The sequence below is a fragment of the Catharus ustulatus genome, chromosome Z (assembly GCF_009819885.2).
Source record: "Catharus ustulatus isolate bCatUst1 chromosome Z, bCatUst1.pri.v2, whole genome shotgun sequence".
NCBI classification, from domain to species: domain Eukaryota; kingdom Metazoa; phylum Chordata; class Aves; order Passeriformes; family Turdidae; genus Catharus; species Catharus ustulatus.
The window spans coordinates 18525271-18547073 of record NC_046262.2 but is presented as its reverse complement, the minus strand read 5'-3'; positions in this window follow the sequence as shown (position 1 = coordinate 18547073).

Sequence of the window (21803 nt, the reverse complement as noted above, 5' to 3'; positions counted from 1 at the left end):
TGACCTATTTAAAAAGAAGCAATAACCAAAAACTGTTTCTTGAAAATTATTAACTTACACATACCCTTTCAATGTTGTCTGAAAATAAACTGAGGCTGCAGGGGTGCTGCACTTTATGAACCCAAGTGTATTACTGTCATGCAGGTAAACCCAGGGAAGGTCTTGCAAGGCTACGAGCATCATGAGATGAGCTCCCTCAGTGTGGGAGGAGCGCAGTGAGGAGCCCAGAGTTTTGGGGAGCACCTGTGCCATGAAGGGTTTAGATACAGACTGCTTCCTTGGGGTTCACGCTCCAGGGTGATGATCTGGGCACCTCTGTTGTCCTGATGGGATTTTTCAATTTCTTTCGGTTTAAAATAGGAATATTAAGCTTCACCTCCCTTGTGGAATGTATTGACAGAGCGATGAAAATATGTTATTTATTATTGTGTCTGATTCCTGAGAAGTGTGACTGCATCAGAAGTGGAAACCCCCTGGCATTTGCAAGTCATGAAGATTCATTCCATTGCATAACTGTAAAGTGGGTGAATTCTAAATCCACAGAAATGTATTCTGTAAACTGTATATTGTCTTTCATAGGTTTTATGATCATTCATGTTTAAAAGAAAATTGTTAAAAGTTTTGTAAATTTTAAGGTGACAATTCCAAAATAATTTTGTTGAACCTTTCTAGGGAAGGTAAGTACATCACAAAGCCATGAGTAAATAAAAATCATCTTCAAAGAATTTTGGAAGTCTATCCTGAAAAGCATTGAAGACTTAAAGAAATGAAACTAGACCTTAAGCTAGGGATATATTATATTTGGTCTTGTATTGTATTCTGAGTGCAAATATTTCTTATAGAGGTAGATTACTGCACACTAGATTTGCATTTATAATTAATAGAAAAGTGCAAATAAGAACTATTTTGATCCAGTTATTGTAGTCAATTGAAGAAAATTTGAAGAAATTTAGTCAGTTTTTGGGATTTTTTTTTGCTTTAAAACTTTGTGTTATTTGTTTTGAATGCATAAAAAAGCATATTTTTTTTAAATATTTTGACTAAATTTATTAACCGAATTAACAGTTTGAATACCTCCTCAGCTTGATAATTCATGAAACTTTTGTCCATGAGAGAAACCAAATTGCATCTAAAAATTTTATAAAGCATGGCTTATAGATTATTGCTGTAAATCAGTTTATTGACCTGTGGTCTGGGATTTAAAAGGGTCCTAACTGCAGGATATTTACAACAGAACTGTGGTTTTGGGGAAGGTAGTGTCAGGAGGAAGAGGAAAAAGACCTATGTGAAAGTTAGGGAGAGGGATATCTGTAGATGCATATATAATAATATGGTAATGGGGTGGTGTTTCAAACAGCATTTGCCAGTACAAATTACCATTTTCCCTGCTTGTCACTGTAATGCATTTGTTAAAAAAAACTCTAGGTAACAGCAACGTGGTTCAAATACAACCAAAAAGTTGAGGAACACAATAAATAATATTCGTAAGAGCATTATTATATAACAGCATCTAGCAAGTCTTCTTATCCTACTGAAGTAGAGACTTATTCTCATAACTTTCATTATGTCATATCTGAACCCCACTGGTGACAGAAAATTTTGCATAGATGAGAATGAAGACAACTTGGCCCCTAAATCTGGTCTTTTTCAGGAAAGAAACAAGTGTTTGTCAGCACTGCGATATTTAGCTTCCAATATGTAAGAAATAGCAACTACGGGACTTTAATCTGCCATGTTTGATTTTATTCATGCAGAAAACTGAGTAGACTCATCAGACGAAATGCTCAGTAGTGATGCAGCTGCTTTCTGCCAGTGGGATATCTGAGCATCCCAGGGCTACCACAGGGACGCGTGCCACAGATCTTCCTTTGTTAGGAAGGAAAACGACCATAATAGGAACTGGCAGATCTGTGCCAGGGCTGCACTTTAGCTTCACACAGCCATACAAGGCAGTTGTAAAAGTAAGAAGGGCTTGCCACAACACAGAGGCAGTGTTTGTGGACAGGGCAGGAGAATGCACTAAATGCTTTTATTCTCTACTTTGTAATTCTTAAGCATCTCCAAGATCCGCAGTTGGACTTGCTTGAAGCAAGTAATAGATTGAGTTACTCTTTTGGCTAGGAAGGTTTTTCTGGATGCTTATTTCCTTTGTGGATGAATCAAAGAAGGTTTTGTCTCATGGCAATTTCCAAGGACAATTTTAGCAAAGTCAGGAAGAGGAAAACCAGTCTGATTCCTCCAGGGGGAAAAAAAAGTGAAGTTTTTTCAGCTTGCCACATTCCTATGTCAATATATTGTGATGCTTGTAATTGTGTTAACATCATGTCAGAACATGTCAGGAGAGTTCTTTTTACTAGACTGCATTTTATGAACTCAAAGCCAAAACTACCGAGCTGTTTCCATACTATTCCCATGCTATTATGACATTTTGTTCAGGTTTAATGAGATTATAGATGATATAAAATGCATTTCAAAGTATCCTGGTTGTACAAGTTGCTCTTCAGTCTATTATACTACTGTATGGTAAAGGGCAGACTTTACTGCAAATATTTATGTACTATGAGAGTGTAGTAATAGTAGAGAGGGGTAATCTGCTGAAATGGCAATCACATAATGTAGGACATTTAAAAAATTGCAAAACCATGTAGCATGGTCCTGCACTCACCGTGGAAAGTATTTTTGATTTGCAGAAGAATTAAAGTCATAGTAAGGATCAAAATATTTTTAGTTAAAGCTGACTACCTATTTTAAAATTCTGAATTTGCAATAATACAGAAATATTTATAAATATGGAGTATGTAGCAGCTAATTAACATGTTTTCTGATGTAAATGTTTAGTAACAGTTTTCTGCAAACAGTTGTGTGAACTTTCACCACTGTATAAAATGTAATTTTTTTACCCCAGAGAAATTTGAAGTACTTTTAATTAATAAAACAAAAAGCAAAGCCTATGAAATAAGGCATACAAAGAAAAATTATTAACTGTCTAGTATAATTGCTTTAGAATTAGTTCATAGAGTACTTCTCAGTCTAGGATGCTTTCAAAGGCAAATTTTCCAAACTTAATATGTAATTGTGACAACAACTATTAAAGTGAGCTGTTGAAATTTGTGCTGCCTTCCTCCCACAAGTGGTTGGACAGTTGAGATGTGTTCTACGTATACATCTTCTTGTTTGCCCTTACAAAAGTAAGTCTTGGGGCAGAGGAGCTGATTAAACCTTACTTCATAGAAGGTATAATGCAACATGGTCAGCTTACTTCAAATAATTATATTCTGACTTTTTTCCACTGCCTTATATGTGGAAAATGACATCAGTGCAGACAGCACTGAAAAGTTCAGTGTGATTATGAATGATTTGCTTTACCAGTTGCAATCTGAATTCCATTGGAATTGTGTAAGGTTCTTGGCAGTGTTTAGTGTCTTATCATCTGTAAGCACACCAACAGCATAGTAATTAGAAAAATAAATGTGGAAGTTCCTTCCAGATAAACCCTATGGGTTATCAAACCTTTGAGGTTTTACTCTATTCTGCTTTACAGCCTTTCCCTTAACTCTTGGTATCAACTGAGCTTTGAAAAGTCATTCATTAGCTTGGGCTGTATCTAAGGACTGGACCTACCAGGACAAAGTAGGCACTGATAAAGAGAAATCTTGTTTCACGTGTTAGCCAGCTACAGGAGACAGCTAACACAATTATCATCTGACATGATCACTACCTGCCCCAGAGGCCAATGCCCCCTTACTAGATGTGGACATTTAAGTGTGCAAACAAGCATGGTTAAAAACTTGGCAAATTTAGAATTTCAGTTCCCATTAAATGCCACAGTTACAATGTCCATGTAAAAAAACCGAGTTGTGGCATTACATGTAAAAGTATGCCCCCTTCATCACCCCTGTAATGAGGCATATGAGTGCTCAGAGAGGGTCATAATCTTTCCAGACATCTGAGTTTCATCCGTCACTTTATGTCAACAGCAGCATCTTCCTGCCAAACACTTAATGGAATTTACAAAGTGCAAGTGGGTTCTTTGGCTTATTATGAAACATAATAAGCAAGTTAGGACACGTCTACCTGAGTGCAATGAAACAGCGTGCAGCAGTTTCCTGACCTGCTAAGTGGCACAGCCTTGCTGCCTGGGGTCTATAAATTGTATCACAGGATTTGCACGAGGCTATGCCAAAGGTGACTGATCCTGTGTGCACATAGCCCTTGTGGTGTCTCTGGAAAATATTCTTCAACAGTGCAGAGCTGACAGAGCTAAAAATAACATGGATGCATGTATCTGAAACATACTAATATAGCCTTATATGTTCAGGAATGGGGTCTGCAAAGGCCAGCTTTTGACAGGGAAGACAATGTTCACCTGTGGGAGCAAGACTGAAAAGAGGGGTGAGTCCTAGAGAGCTAAAGCTGACACTTTCACAACTCAGTGGTGTGAAAGGGACCTGTTCCATTTGTTCAGTATTCACAATGACAAACATATTCCTGAAGTATGACAATTGATTCTCTGTCAAAAATATTAAGCAATGGCAAAGGAATCATGCTTCCTTTTCAAACTGTTATAGTCAATAATGGTGAATTCTAATTTCTGTCCTACTGCCTATTTAGCACGGACCAGTTTTCATTGGAAAATATTCCAGGTAACAGCTTTTTTATGGTATTAAGCTTTCAGTGTCACATTCATATTTCATCTTTCTCTACCTCATGTGTAATTTTTTGTAATACAAATTTGGCAACAATTCCAGAAAGAAAAGTACCCATTCCAGAGTGAGTACCTTACTGCCTAACAGCTAAGTAAGTCTCTTAAGAGGGTTAAAAATTAATGGAATCCTGTCTGTCATAGGTGAGAGCTGTAGCCATCCAGATACTGAATAGAAGAGAAATGGGAAAATCTTTTGTGTAGCACTCTTGCATGTTGCCAGGTGAAGTTTGGAAGCAAGATGAATTAGCTTGTGAGTCTTGGTAAAGCTCAGGTTTGGATCAGTTGATGAACTGTCTCCCAAATCATCAAGGTTAAAACACTTCTTAGCAGAGCCAGACGCCCAGCTGTAGGCACATAAAAATCTTTACAGTTAAATCACACAGTGGCTAAAGATTTCCTTTCGTCTGCAGGTTTGGGTGGCAGCTGAGATAAATGTAGTTACAGTAATTTAACGATTATAAGCCACACCATTTTGACTAAAATTTTGGTCTGATCCCGAAGTGCGGCTTATAATCAGGTGCGGTTTATATATGGACAAAGAATGAAAAGTTGCTGTTTTAGTTTGGAGGACAGGTGTCTGCTGAGAAAGGCAGGAGCTTCTCTTTGAAATGGAGAATGATGTAAACCCCCTCCCTCCAAATTATTATAATTTGGAAATCAAGGGGCTTTCAGGCAAAGATATGGGAATTAGGAATAACAATTCTTTTCTAGGGAAATTAAAATAAAAATACAAAGAAACAAACTCCAAACCCTGACAAAGTCAGAGTACAACCTGACACCCCGTCAGGCAGGGTGTTGGTAGCAGTCCCATTAAATGGTGGCTACATCCTCCTGCAGTGACAGATGTGATTCAGTTGGAGCAGTGCTCCTGCAGAAGGTGCAGTTTCCCTCCGGAGGTCCAGTGGTGATGTGGAGAAATCCAGTTTTTCTCTGGAGTCCAGTGGAGAAAGAGGCTACCTTAGTGTCCCAAAACCTCTGTTTTTATCTTGGTAAGAAATGTTGGGCTCTTCCTCCTGGCTGGAGTACCTTCCAATGGGATGAAGTAATTTTATCAGTCACACAGTGGGACTCAATGGCCATTAGCAGAAAATGACTGGCTGGAGGAAGGATGGGTTGTGAAAAGATAAAGAACAATGCCCTGTCTGGTTTCAATGGATGGCCCATTAGCAGAATATCTGCCGTTGAGATAGGATCACTGCCTCCACCCTCAACAGATGGTGATAGAATAGATACCTTTTATCACACTCTGTATTGTAACATGTAGCTTATAATCAGGTGCGGCTTATGTATGGACAAAGAACGAAAAGTTGCCGACACCTGGAAGTGTGGCTTATAATCGGTGTGACTTATAATCGGTGCAGTTTATAATAGTGAAATTACTGTATTCTTGCATGAGAATCTGTGTCCACAGAAGTTAAGATTATAGTTGAGGGCCATTGGAGTGACTCCTTAAGTAGACCAGAAGACTTCTTGCTCCTGGCAGAAGAGAACTCTCAGCAGTTTGGACCAGACAAAGAAAAGACACATGTTAAAACCAATTTGTTCTTAAACAAGCTTAATCACATTTCTGATCAAAAGATTTCTAGGTCAGATTTTGCCTGTGTGAAGCTGTAGAAAGAAATTAGGGTGCTATGTATTACTGGGAAGAAAGGAGGGTTAAGTATGACATGCTGGGTTACATTTTAACCAGTTTACATTTGTCTTCCTCTTTCGTCTTATGCTCCTTATTTCCAAAAATAATTTAGTCTCTTACCAGTGATATCACAGGAAACCTAATTTCCTATTCTGAAAACACAGTCCAAACTATAATTCATTATAAAATTTAGCCATTCAGAGAGATGCAGACCATGAAATGTTTAAAGATGTTACAATAGTGCTTGTTTTATTTAGATATTTTGATTATGTCATTCAGTCTGTTGTTTCCTAGAATAGTTCTAATTTCTCTTTACTTGCAAACTCAAACAAAGGACTTATAAAGAATTTAAATGACCTGAGGAGCCAATATTGCTGCACTAATTGGGAGTTTATGCTATGTTGGGTGTATCACTGCCTGCTGCCCTGCCTAAGAGGCAGTGGGCACTTTCAGTTGCTGAAGGGGGACTGGTCCTGGCTCTCAAGTGTATAGTTGCAGTAGAGTCTGTCTGGTGTTCTGCAGCTGTTTGGGGTAGCAACTTGTTCACATTCAATATGATTTTTGTGCAATATTGACCTCATATCTTTTTTTCCATGTCTATATCAAGGTAACTTCTGCAGGTGTATTTATGCAATGGTTTTGGGTGGGATAGTAGGATTTCTTTTAAGTTAAGGGGTAATGAAGTCAAGGAGTAGAAGTCAAGGAGTATGTGATAGCTGCATGCCTTAATTAACAAGGCCAGTTACTTAATTTCATCTGTAGTCCTGGAAGAAAACCAGAGCTCATTGCAAGCTAAGGGATAGCACACTATGGTGTAAAGCCACTGGGTGTTATCTGCTGCCAGGAAAAGAAAACCAAGGAGATGCTCAGGTCAGGGCTCTTCTGCTCAGTTGCTCTGTGCAGTGACCTGGCCTGCTCAGTGAGAACAGGTACCTGACAGCCATTGCTGTTCTTGGGTTCCCATGCCTGCTTCTTGAAGGTACTCCCTGGGAAAAAAGACACATTTTCAAACCAAGCTCAATCCATCCCGTCAACTAAAATTGAAACATCAAAATAAAATTATATTTTAAAATTAACAGATATTCCCAAGACTTAGATTCACTATCTTTTTGTCATTTGTAATTTATGCAACGCTGTTGAATTCAATGAACCCCTGACAGACATTCATCTAGAGTCAACAAAGCAAGCTTGCCTTGAAACAGGATAATTTTGTCAGTGTTTGTAGTACATTTCTAAAGTTGTGAGGGTGAATTTAACTTAGCAAGTTCTATGAAAGACTTGTAGTTAGAATGTCCCACATGTAAAAAATAGAGAATTACACAATATTTTTCCAGCAAGAAGTGTTCTTAGTCTAATCCTCCATAATCTCACTAACAGGAAAAAACATTTCTGCTTTTTATGCTCTTGTGCAGAGCTGTCAGCAGTTGTTGACAAGTTGCAATTATCTATCAGGCCTCAGTGTTTATACACATGCTCTCACATTCTGAAGAGTAGAATATATACACAAGACATCCACAAATCTAGTTTGGCATTTTATCAATTCATTTTTTGCCCCACAGCATGTGATGTCTGTCCTGTTCTGCTGCCATAATCTACCATTTTCATAATTTTTCCTGCTTTTGGTAATTCTTTATTCAAGCAATGACTCTTTTTTTCATAAAGTCTCATTGTCCTACTTCATTCAGCTTATTGAGCAGTTAAAATTCCTGTTATTGCATTACCCATATTGTTCTGTGGTATGAAGGTAGTCCATCTTTGTCACAGCTTGTGCTTATGTAGATGTCAGCTGAATGATCTTATATTTATTAGAATAGCATTCTTCCAAATTATACTACAGAATAAATTGTAGTGAGCAATTTTATTATAATTTTTCTCTTAACTTTTTATATCCAAATTAATAATTTTAATTTTGAAGACACTGTGTTCTTTTAATATGTACATAAAAGAATATTTCAAGACATATTAAATGTCATATTTATAGAAGGCTTGTACAGCAAATGCTGAATAAACATGTACTACAGTTTTTCCAGATTTTAAAATACAGGTATAATTTTAAGAATAAGGTTAGTCTCACTCACTTTTTTTCATTGCTTTTGCTGGTAAAAGTATATCCTGAATATCTTTAAAAATGAGATAAAGTGACAGAAAAAGGGAGAGACAGAGAGAGAGAGGAAGGGGGAGAGAGAAAGCAAACAAGAAAGGAGGAAATAAGGAGAAATTTAAAAAGAATATTTTAAATTTAAATTTTTGAATGTTTACAAACTTTTGAGGCTTTTGGTGATGCATGCAGACTGCTTGTAACAACCGTTTCTATTCTGCTGCAATCTTCTAGTCATTACAGCCTCCTCTGTGTTTTCTGTGTCTGAACCACATATTTTTTCTCTATTAAAGCCTGCCTAATCATGTCATCTTACGTTCACATTAGAGAGATATCTAGGCTGCAAAGACGCGGAGATAAGAAACTATAGTTTCCGATATCTGAATTTATCTGGACACAAAAGAGTTGTTCTTAATTTTTCTGTACAGTACATATAAAGCATCAGGCCTGATATGAAGTTCCAGTTTCTGTGTTAGTGCTGTGAAGATTCACTGAGATGTACTAAAACACAAAAACCAGCAGCACTGCTTAAAATATCATCTGAAGACTGAGGCAGGGACAACATACTTTGAATGAGAAATTGCTTTGCTTTTTGTTGCTTCTTAAAATAAAAAATCAATAGAAGGAAGAAAAAGAGAGTTTTGCTGAGATGGCTCTTTCTTTCAATTCTGTAAGGAAGCCTGAGGCATTCTGATGACATCTTTGTGCTTCTTTATGTTTCTGAGTTAGGCTATAAAAATAAGTACTATTTCAAAACTTGGTTAAAACATAGAAGGCAGTGAGGATGATACATATATGTCCATTTCTAAATGCTTCTGTCTATTTATTCACATGAAGTTACTCATAGAAGTAAGGATTGGTACTAATACTATTGTCAGTATTAGCACTATATCAAAATATTAGTACTATATCAAAATATTAGCACTATATCAACAATCAGCTGCTAGATTTTTTTCTGGAGGTACTAAAAAGATTAAAGTATATATTTTTCTGAGGTATCCATCTGATGCCTCTGAACACCTCCTGTCTGATATTTTTACTCTAGTATTTTTCAAATTGCTCTTTTGGACGTGCTAATGGAACGCTGTTATTTTAAGAATTGCCCATAAAGTGAAACTGTTTAACACTTTCTCATGAAAGTATTTCCCTCAAAGTGGACTTGAACAGCAATCAAGGTCATTAGCTTGGAAGAAAACACACATTTTAGTTGACACGATCTTTGTCCTGGTTTCAGTCAGGATAGAGTTAATGTTCTTCCTAATAACCGATATAATGATGTGTTTTGGATTTAGGAATAGAATAATGTTGGTAACACACCAATGTTTTAGTTGTTGCTGAGCAGTATTTACCCAAAGTCAAGCACTTTTCAACTTCTCATAATGCACAACCTGTGAAGAGACTAGGGAGTAACAGAAGCTGAAGAGTACACATGAAGGACAGTTGACCAAACCTGAGTGATGTTCAGTACATCTGAAATCTACTCCTCCAGTGGTGGAAACACAACCCCAGCATCTGCCATGGACTGATCCAGATTGCACTAGGAAAGGGTGAAACTCTGGTACACCTGCAGTACATTGACTGTATTATTGTATGGGGCAATACAGTAACAGAAATTTTTGGAAAAGAGAAAAAAATAATCTAAGCCTTTCCGAAAGCTGGTCTGATTTTGCCATAAAGTGAAGTAAGTTCAAGAAATCTGCACAGGACACTCAATTTTTATGATTATAATTGTTAGTATCCAACATTAAGGTGAACATTGCAAATCTGTTGGATTTGTAATCAACAAAATAACAATCAATGTCTCCACCAACCAGTAAAGCGGAGGCACAACCTCTCTTAGGTATTCATGGTTTTGGGCAGATTGCATACTCTACATTTCAGCCTGATTGTAAGCCCACTTTATCCAGTGATCCAAAAAAAACCCCAAAAAAACCAAAAGCAATTTCAAATTTCAAGTGAGACCCTGAGTAACAAGAGTAACAACAAGCTTTTGAACAAATCAAACAGGAGATCATGCAGTAACCCTTGGATCAGTTGGTGAAGACAAGATGTAAGATATGTGCCCTACACCTCAGCCAGGGAGAATAACCCTACTAGCAGTCTCTCTCAGGAAGCACCAGGGAAGACTTGAGGTTAAACCCTAGGTTTTGGGATTGGGGATACACAGGACATGAAGTCCATTACACTCCAACTGAAAAAGAGGTACTGTCAGCTTGTGAAAGGGTTTGAATTTAATTGGAAATGATTGGTACTGAAGGGCAGCTCCTCTTGGCATTCTGGTTGCCAGTCCTGGGCTGGGTGTTCAAAGGTTAGAGAACACACAGCAGGCTCAACTGGGAAACCTCAGTTGCCCAGAAATCTTGGAGAGAGATCGTGAGCTGGACAGAAGGCAAAGTTTTGAAGTGTCACCAGAAGAGGAGTGAAGTGTGCCGATGATGTCCAGATGTATAACAAACTACCATAAAATGAGAAGGAATATGTCCTGTTCACTGTTCAGTCCTGTTGTAGGAAACCATCAGAAGTGAAAAACTGCTGTATGGAGTTCTATATGACAAGTCCCAGAAACTGCTGCAGAAGGTGAATAGAGCCAATTTGCTTAAGGGAAGGCCATCCAGCTGGCTTTAGATACTGCTGACTGAGAAAAGCAGACAGTGTTTTATCTCTACTGACTCATGGATGTTGGCAAATGCCCTGTGGGGTTGATTACAGCAATGGAAGCAGAGCATCTGGGCTGCTGCTTTGAGCAGGCCATCCCTGGTGCCACAAAACAAGTTGGCAGGGGTGAAAACCAACCTGACTGAACAGGAAGTTTTGGCTGGAACTTGGCAAAAAAGGAGTATTCATGCACTTTGGAAGAAGGGATAAGCAAAACAGACCTGCAAGGATGTTGTGAGGCTGTGCAGGGAGAAAATTAGAAGAGCTAAACTAGAGTTTAATCTGGGTACTACTATAAAAGATGATAAAAATGTTTGTGCATTTACATCAGAGGTAAAAGGAGGGCTAAGGAATATCTCATCCTTTATTGGATGCAGGGGTTAAGAATTGTGATAAAGAATAAGAAAAAGGCTGAGAGACTTAATGACTATTTTGCTTGACTTTTAATAGCAAGACCAGTTGTTATTGGGGTACACGGTTCTCTGAGCTGGAAGACAGGGATGGAGAGCATAATGAAGCCCCCATAATCTAAGGGGACAGATGGTCATTCACTTGGTATGTCATTTAGACTGCTCTATGGTACCAAACAGTATCCACTCAAGTGAGGGAAAATCAAATGACATAACTGCCTTAACACTGCACTGAGGGCAATGACTGCTGGGGCCTTCAAATATTGGAATGCAAATTTAGTCAAAGCCTCCTGGTTAGTCAACACTAAGTGATCTGCCAATTGAGCTGGCCCTGCCCAATAAATATTCATGTACTATAGAAGGGGATAAAGTTCTGTAGGGTGCATTAAAAATATGCTGGGGAAGTCACTCTGGCAGTGGCAGATCCATCCCCAGGATTTCTTTTGCTCAAGGACTTGGACACACTGGATGGGTATGCAGGAGGGTGGGGAACTCTGATATGTACTTCACAGGGATTTGATTTTGGCTAAGACTTGATTTGAATAGTAAGATGTCAATTTCTGCATAATACTGTATTTCATCTCCACTAGGATTGCTATATGTCATATCAACATTACTACAGTAAGAATTATCTGGATCAATGAAAAATAAATTTAACTAAACCAATGAAAGTTCAGCAGTGACAAACCAGAACTGGCTTCAGCATCCATCACAGATCATCTTTCCTTCACTGAAGGACTGCTGTGACAGACGGAGCCCAAACTCATGGACTGAATTAATCCACAAGACTACCCATAGACTAATGAAACTGTATCTGGGTGTATAAGAAAAGACAGGAAAGGTGATGATGATTAGTCAGGATGTATTGGAAAGTGTGGGGTTTGGGCATAACATGTATGGTTTAGAGTAAGGAGGGAATACTATCCTGGTTTCAGCTGGAATAAAATTAATGTTCTTCCTAGTAGATGGTACAGTGGTATTTTGCATTCAGGATGACAATAATGCTGGTGACACACTGATGTTTTAGTTGTTGCTGAGCTGGACTTTCCCTAAGCCTTGCCATGCTGTCCTGTCAGTAAGGACGCGGGGGCACCAGAAGGTGTAGTGGGACACAGACAGGACAGCTGACCCCAAACGGCCAAAGGTATATTCCCTACTATTCAACATCATGCTGAACAATAAAACTGGTGGGGGTTGGCTGTGGGTGGGAGCCCACTATCTGGAGACTGACACTGGTCAGTGAGTGGTGACCAATTTCATTGTGGATCACATGTTTTCTATAACTTTTACTATTATTGTTATGATTTCTCTTCTTTTTTGGTGCTGTTAAACTGCCTTTATCTTAACCTACAAGTTTTCCCTTTTTTCCAATTCTTCCTCTCATCCCACTCTGGGGGGCGAGCAAACAGCTATGTGGTATTTAGCTGCTTGCCACCCTAAACCACACCTATCATTTAGCTTGTGTGATCTTTTCACCTATACTAAAGTTAAAATTTCAGAGATTAATATTTGGAAGAAGAAGATTAATCACCTCTCTGGTCAATATTTCTGGTTTTAATTCAGTTTACAAAGCACAGAAGTGGATTTAGCAGCATCCACTTGAGGAACTGGAGAGTTTCACAAGGAAACTTGTGAAACTTCTTTGTCAGTTTATTCTTGTATTTCCATAGCACTTCCCCTGTAAAATAGGCCCATTGTTCTGGGGAAGGGCAGGACTTGCCCTTCTCCTATTACCTCTTTTGGTTATGATTATTTGCCAGTGCGCACTCTGGGCAGAACCCACTTGCAACTTTCTGTGCTTGCCTGTGCAAGCAACTCCAAAGGTTCTGAGGCACCTGTTGTAAACAGCAGACGCCTGAGGATACCTTGCTCCCTCACCTAAGAGGTAGCTGAACATTTCCTATTAATTGCTTTCTTTGCTTTTCTCTACCCCTTCCCCACTTCTGAGGTCCTCCAAGTGGGCTGCACTTTCAGTTTGCCTATCAGAATTCAGAGACAGTTGGGTCTGAGAGAGAAATGTTTAAATAGTACTGGCACTCAACTTGTGACAAGCGTCAGATTGCAAAAAATGCTCATTTTCTCTAGAACTGTTTTTGTTTTCTCTACTTTCATGGATTTTGTCTTCTTTATCTCTTCTTTATTCATAATGTATGACAAGGCAGCAAAGAGCTCTAGGTTGACTTAATTTGATGTGAAGGGAGGTTTCACATGAAACCAAGCTCTGTCATAACTGCCTGTGGAAGTGAGGCTGACTGCTTACAGTTCATGAACCTTTCATTTTGGTCTCTAATAGCCTTGCATCATCAGTCTTATAAATTTTAGTGGCTTTTCTACTGCTAGAATGTATGTCACAGACAATGTCAAGGGAGCTGAAAATCCATCCTATAACATGGGGTTCAGCGAAAAGTGTTATGTAAAATAAATGGAAATGAAATTTGACAAAAGGCACACACACGATAGTAAGATTTTGTTTTGTTTTGGATCCATTTGTCCTATTTCCATTTCTTTCCCTTCTCATGAGGCTGAATGCTGTTCAAACTCTTTCTAACGTGTTTCTTACAGCATGTCCAATGCTGATCTAACCAGAAGATGTTATCCCCAGGCCTAAAACAACTTTAGAAAATAATTTTGCTGTTGCATTTTTTGTCTCAGTCACTCAATCTCTGAGGGAGATGTAATTTACCATTTAGAGAGGACCTCTGAGCATTACAGGCCAGCAAGAATAGCTGATACACATTCATGCATCAGTCTAAAATGTAATGAGTTCAGCAGCTGCACATTTTTAAAGTGCTGTGACACAGAGGTCAGGGGATGATACCGAGGGCAGAGCAGAGTTATGGAATAGGATTAGGATCAGCTAAGTTTTAAAACTGCTGATCACATTTGTCAGACTAAATGTAATTTGTCCAGCTCTGAGAGAAACAAAAAACACTAAACGAGATCCTATTTCACTTGAGATAAACCACACAATTTTAAAATATCTTATTTAACATTCAAGTCTATTACCAGATAAGTGATGCTATGCAGTTTCCATGTGTATGAATTATATTTTGCATAGTTGCATGGATTTTCTTTCTGTCATGTGCTAGTCTTACACCTAGGCATTTATTTCTGTACTTTTCTAAACCAGGGCTTTGCCACATTAGGCAATTTTGTAGTTCCTCTGGATCAGACTCGTTTTACTTCTAGCTGATACAGAAGATGTCCTTATTCTCCTGCCAGGACTTCACACACCAACACAGTTAATACTGTGTCATGAGCATCTGCTCTGCCTCTGGACATAAAGATATGGCAACATGGCTCTCATGAGCTAGAGAATTGAGCCTGGCTGATGCCAGTGTAGAGGTGGATTTGTAGAGTTCCAGAAATGTCAATTGTTTGTTCTTATTTTTCTTCTAAATATAAGATTGAGTTATAAAAGTCATCCTCCAATTATTTCACTGAGGACCATCATAAGTGTGTTTTCATATTTTGTGTAAACCCATGATTTTGTGGGGTTTGAGATGACCAGTTGGGCAAGAGAAGAGGGTGTAGGTGAGGCTCCTCACATCAGTTTCAGACCCCTAACCACATGCAGTCTGAGCAGGCCTCTGGGTGCTCCATAGGAAAGGGAGGAAGCCCAGCTTTCCTAGCTCGGTGCCTAAAGTAAGTCGCTGTTACTGCAGGAAAAGTAGCCAAATTTAGTCAAGAGTTGGATTTCAGGTGCATTTGATCAGCACCATGTTTTACCATGGAGGGTTTACTGTACCACCTGGGCTTCATGCCTTGTAGATGAGAGGATAACTATCTGGATGGGTGCTGATGGGTTAAAGCCACTTGCCTGTCTGGGAGCTGTTCAGAAATACACAATCATAGAATTTCCAACTGCTCAGGTTCAGTGCTCTGTCAAGATAGGTACACAAGACTCAGATAAACAGGCATGTCTCAGCTCTGTGTGACTTGCTTAGTTCAGATATAGCACTTTCTTAGATCTAGACTGATCAGGTGACTGAGGAGAAAAACTTGACTTTATTTTTTAAAGTATTCATGACCTTTGAAGACTTCTTCATCGCTGCTGTGAATCGTTGTGGCGAGTGGTTTTGAGTCATATTTCACATTGTTGCACCATAAAGGGCCTGTTTCTAATTTCTACTCATTTCACATGTTTGCCTGCAACATGATGGGCTTACCTTGGGATTGTTGAAAAATATAGTACATCCCCTTATGATTTCTGTTTTTGAACGAGAGGATAAAACCTACATATTGGGTTATATATTCTTTAAATTCATAGCGTACTTACAAAAAAAGAGAGTTTTGGGACACCAACAGGCTGCTGAAAAGTACCATGGTCAAGTTTTCAAGTGGACTGGAAACTTTGCCTTAAGTATCTCCACTATCCCACGAAATTAACTTCCTTGTCATTCTCCTAAATATGCCCTGCCAGTTCATGGGTGCTTTAATCTTCTGATCCTGTTTCTTGTTATTTAAAGACAATAAAGCATGAGAGGCATTTATACAGATACACCCATGTATATACAAATACTTTGAGGATAATTAAAACACATTTTTAAGTGATTTTTGAAAGACAAAAAAGATTCTGTTCCCTCAAGAGGATTTTCATACAACTCTGTAGATATTTAACACACCTACTCTCACCTCCTTGGCCTACAGCTGCTCCTGTTACACAGTGAATTATCTCTTTCCTCCGAGAGGGTTAAAAACTATGCATTTTGCAAGAGAAATACTTTATTAAGCTAAGAAAAAGACAAAATTGCCTATTTTGTTTTGTTGTTTTGTTTTAGTAATCTGCCTTACCTTCTCTTATAATCTATTAAAGTCTTGAGAATATTTTGTGTTTTCTCACTTGCAAAGGTGATTTTGTTGTCTTCTTCAGTGCAAGTTTTTTGGGAGCGCTGCCTCTTTCATTACTTGTGTCTCTCACAGTGAGGTGTACTATTAAATAAACAGGGCTCCAAGATACGTTACAATGCAAATAGAACCATAACATTTACTTCAAAGTTTCATATTCATGCTAAAATCTCTCAAAGGAGCTGGACTTTCTCTGCATTGCAACTGTTGAAACAAACATAAATGGCTATACGCCTTGCATTTTCAGAAATTAATCTCAAATTCGATTTATTTATCTTCGGCTCAGGTTCAGCACACTCCATTGGCCATAAAGAACCCTAAGGGATCATATATATGTTCTTTTCATAGGAAAAAATAGCTTTCTTCAAAATACACAGATACAGGTTTTTCAAAGAATGCTATGTCTACAAATGTTATTCCTCAGTAAAATTTGTTTCCAGTTCCTACTGACCTTAAGATTCTGCCTTCAATTTGTTAAAATTGTAAAAACATTTATATTTGCTCGTGGTTTGCCTTTCCTATGGTCTGAATGTCTCAGGTTAGCCCTGGCTTGTAGTTGAAACCCTTGCATGGTTTAGTACCTTCAGCTGAAGCAGCACCACCATTTAGCATTACATATATGCATAACCCTTTCTGAAGGGTATGTCCAAGGACAGTTGAAAAGTAGTCATAAAATGCTTTGTAAATACCTTTTGTCTTCTCCATTCTTACTTCTGTGACACCATGTCAGAGGCAGTATCTTGTTGCTGGTGCTCTTTGGAATAGAGAGTAATTGAATTCTGTAGCCTCCCAAGGACTGAAGGAGCAGATCCCATTCATTATGTGCCATAAGAAGAAACGTAATTTTAAGGTACTGTCTGGTCTTCCTAACACATTACATGCTGCACAGGTGTTTAATGTCCTCTGCTCTGAAATGCAGAGAAATGAGCCCTGCTTTCCAGAGTAACAATGAAAACAGTCCCTCCCCAGTAAAATCAAAATGTGAAGAAATAAATCTTGTCTCCAACAGACAACAAAAACTATTCAGTTATGAAACTCACATCACAAATACACAGGTGCTTCCTAAGCTGCTATTGGAAAGAGCTGACTCTGCTCCTGCTGTGATAGTCAGCAGAGTGCCAGCCTGGGCAGCTGCAGGGTGGGGCTGCCACCCCAACAGGGCCAGAGAGGGGCAAACATGGAACAGGCAATGAATTTGCGTGGAAGATACAGCCTTGATGGTGCTCTGGTTTTAGCAGTGGTTTCTCAGAGGCAAGAGAGGGAGTTCAGGTGGGCATGACTGTGCTGCCGTGCTACCTGTGGTTCTGGCAGGAGAAGCCTGCTCTTCATGGCTCTGCAGGCAAGCAATTTGTCAGGAAGATCCTGAAGAGTGCTGGCAGATGCCTTGTATCTGCTGAAATTGCCTGTCATGACAAAGTCTGCACAAATGAAACTACTTGTTTCATCACAAAAAAATTATCACGGATAGGGACCATCTTTTGATTATTATTATTTAAAAAAATTATAATTTCTTGACGATGTCATCCCTTTCACCCAAGGTACCCTTATGAAATGCATGTCTCGGTTACATGACTTCCTTAAATAGACACCCACATAGTACATAGCTTTAGGAGGGAGACCCTGTTACCCCAGATAACTCAATTATATAAGAGCTATAGATAACTCATTGTAGGTACTGTGAGTGAGTGGTGGCGGAAGAATTTTGTATTTCATAGTGTGATTATATAATGCAAACACAAAGGCAGTATGATAAAGGGAAATGGTCTGTGACCCAAATATTATATGAAATTTTCTATGCAGATTGAGATCCACATTTTCAAAATCCTTCATAACTACGTAAATCCTATAGGGAATAATTCCTGAAGGTTGCTGCAAGCTCATAATATTCTCATTCATGTTTATGTTTTCTTAGATTTGTTCTCATTCCAGCATTTCTTTTCTACTCTACAGGGATACCTTTGTTTGCTACTTCTCCTTTTGATTTGTGTTTTGTCTTCCAGTTAATTTCTTTAGTACTAATGCTTTTTCATCAGCAGCCATTGTGCGGAACACATTTTTCCCACACCTAACCACACAGTCCCAATTTTTCCCCTGCTATTCTTCTTGCCTTCTGTTGCTCCACTTTGTTTGCCTAATATGTTTCCTCCTGGAGTGAAAATCACATGTCCTCATAATCCTCCTTCTTACACTCCCCAGTGCTGATACTCATACTCACCCCAACAGTGATGCTGGCTCTACTACTGCCTGACACCTACTCACAGAACTTCTACTCCGCACTTCACCTCTCCCACCAAACTAAGACTTTGAGATACGCTGTCATCCTCAGATGCACTTATGTACTGCCAACACCTTGCATTTTACCTGCAGAAACACATTGTAATTTTCTTGCTTTCCCTTGCTGTCAGAAACTCACCTTCATCTTTTCATGTCTCTTGTGCTCTCCCAGTATGGTTGGTTTTGCCCCAGCTGACCCAAATACTTCAATTCTTTGCTCTCATCTGTTCAGATATTTTGGTCTGAATGAGAACTCTTGGGCTTCAGTCCGCTCTCCACCACAAAACTACTACCTAGTTTAAAGCAGGTCACAGAAACTCCATTTTCTTTTTCCATTTTTTGTTTCTCTTTTCCTTTATTAATAATTTTTTTACATCCTTAAAGGTGTTTTGTATATGAACCTCTTTCAATGAGGATTATGAAAATCCTCAAAATGAAAGCAGAAAGGAACAATTTTGTTCTTTCATTCCTCAGAACCTTGTGCTCACCTTCAGGTAGGACAGATTGCTGGGAAATCCCCTGGTTACCCAGGAGAGACTACAGGAGTTTCCACATCAGTGATCTGACCCAACATGAGTTTTTAAAAAGATTAATTCTCTCTTTTGTGTGCTTTCTTCTCATGTTTTGCCTCTTTCTTAAGTACACTTCACAAGTGAAAAGGCTAATCTATTCAGGGACAGTTACAATGCTGTTGCACTTGTGCAATTTGTTTCATGTGCTCTGTGTGGTGGTGTTTTGAGTAGCTGTATGGACACTGGAAACATTTTAATTCCCCAAGTTGGAAGTAAAAAGTGCAGGATTCTATGAACGGGGGAATAATTAAACATTAGAATTTAAACATTTGCCTTTTTCACTGCTGCAGGATGCAAAGAATGAAACCCACAAGTATTTGCATTGCAAATCACATTAGAAAATGGTTGCATTTACCCAGCTGGTGAAAGTACCAAGTCTTGATATTTGATAATGTTCTTGAAACCTGAGGGGACTGGGATAATCAGGATTTACTTTGGCTGTGAGCTGCACTTCTATACTTTTTCAGCAGTGCTGTGGGACTGTGGTACATTGCTGAGGCACTTGCTATGGAAAACCCGAAGCTCTGGGCTGGGCGCATGTTTCACCCTGAGGCTGTACAGTGACAAGACCTGGGCACTGAGCAGCCCCTTCCTATCCTTTGTTTTCTCTAATCCCACATTTCCACAGAAAACGTATGCAGTCCTATGGTAGAGAAGATGTATTCTCATAGGTGCATCACTGGAGTGTCAGTCGACAAACAATCTTTAGGTATTTTAAAGCACTCTGCTCCAGTTAAAATAATTAAGGCAGTAACACTCTAGTCATAAAAAACCCATGAATTCTTCTTGATAAAATATCAGGATTTTGGCAGACATGTCTCCCAGATGTGAATGGCTCCTGTATCAAGGCCATCAGGTTGTCTCGGTTTAAAGGGACAGTATTACCAGGAAAAGGAAATTCAGGAACTCGCAGGCACAAAAAAGGTATAGGTTGGGAATAATAGTTCTTTACTGATATATTTATAAGACAAACGAAAACAGCATCAGCTATATGAAAGAAAAAAAAATCAGTGACAGAACAGAACGGAATTCAGTCCCAGTCTCTTTTTTCAGTCACCTAATGGCTCTCCGAAGGAGCAGGGCAGGCGGCTTCTCAGTCGCGGCTGTTGCAGGGGCAGGGGAGGGGGCCAGGTGGCCTCACCGCCCCAGGTGGAAGAAAAGGGTGAGGAAGGAATTCTGCTCACCGTGGGCGTCCCAGTTCTCAGTTGTTCAGAGGAAGCAGGAAGCTTTAGCAGTCCAAATCCAAGAAGCCTGATCCCAACAGGAGAAAAAGAACCTCTCTCCTCGAGTTCGGCCGGCGAGCTGTACCAGTTCTCTTACCCCCAGTGTCTTCTTACTTGCCGAAAACAAAAGCAGGACTCCACCTTTCCCTAATGGGACCATCAGGTTGCTTCAGCTAGTCCTTTGTCTCCAGCTCTTAACGGCTAATAGGAGAGCCATTCCGGCTAGTTTAACTTAATAATGGGAAAAATTTCTAAACCTCGCCAACCCACAACACAGGGGTATTGTGTGATTGGATGGAATGTAATGTACATCAGGATGAAACAGTAAGGAACAGTGATGGGGGAGGATTGTACTCTCTGAAACTCTTTGGAGCATTGGGTCTTCTTAAGGAAGGGAGTTATTATCATCAGAAACTAATTTCCTTTCCAGACAGCTCCTAGATGTGGACCAAGCTTTGGCTTCTTAGTGCAGACTTCAGGCCTTTCTTTCTTTACCTTTTACCCATTTTTATTGCACATCTTTATTTAAAACTTTTACATATGACAGGTTGTCTCATGGATAAGTCGTTCATTCAAGAGTTGGTTTTAATATATTAAAAATTTAAATATGACTTACCAACTGAAATTTATGATTTTTTCTGGATAGGCAATGTATCTTAAGAGCCACCTTCATAATCTGGGGTTGTGTGAAAACTGATATATGTTACAAATCAAGTTAGGACTGTCAGATTTTGCTCAAGAGCCACCTTCATAATTTGGGGTTGTGTGAAAACTGATATATGTTACAAATCAAGTTAGGACTGTCAGATTTTGCTCAAACTGATATAATAACTGTTGCACTAGCAAAAAACCCCACTATATGAGCTAATTGCATAATAATTCTTTTTAAGAGGATAATACTAAAAAGGGATTTAATCAAAAAACTGTGTGAAATAACCAGAGTAAAAGTGCATAAAACTAGCACCACCCAATACATCTCTGTAAAGTCAAAGATAGGACTTTACATGAATAGATTTAACTCTAAATTAAATGCCATAATATGGATACAAAACAGAAAACGCAAACTTAGTTTGAAGTATTAGTGACTTCTTTTCCTCAGTTTCCCTTCTATATAAAATCTGCAGACTTTCTAGTATTTGTAAGGACAGAGATGTCATCATTTTGGACATGTTATTTTGTTAAGGTATGCAGCATTTTTTGGTTTTAATATGCAAACAAATTAATGAAAAATATTTTTATTGTGCAGAACACAGTATACAGTAATTTCACGACTATAAGGTGCACCCTTTTGACTAAAATTTTGGTCTGAACCCAGAAGTGCGCCTTATAGTCCGGTGTGCCTTTTATAATGTACAAAGTTGCAAAATTTGCAAATCCGGAAGTGC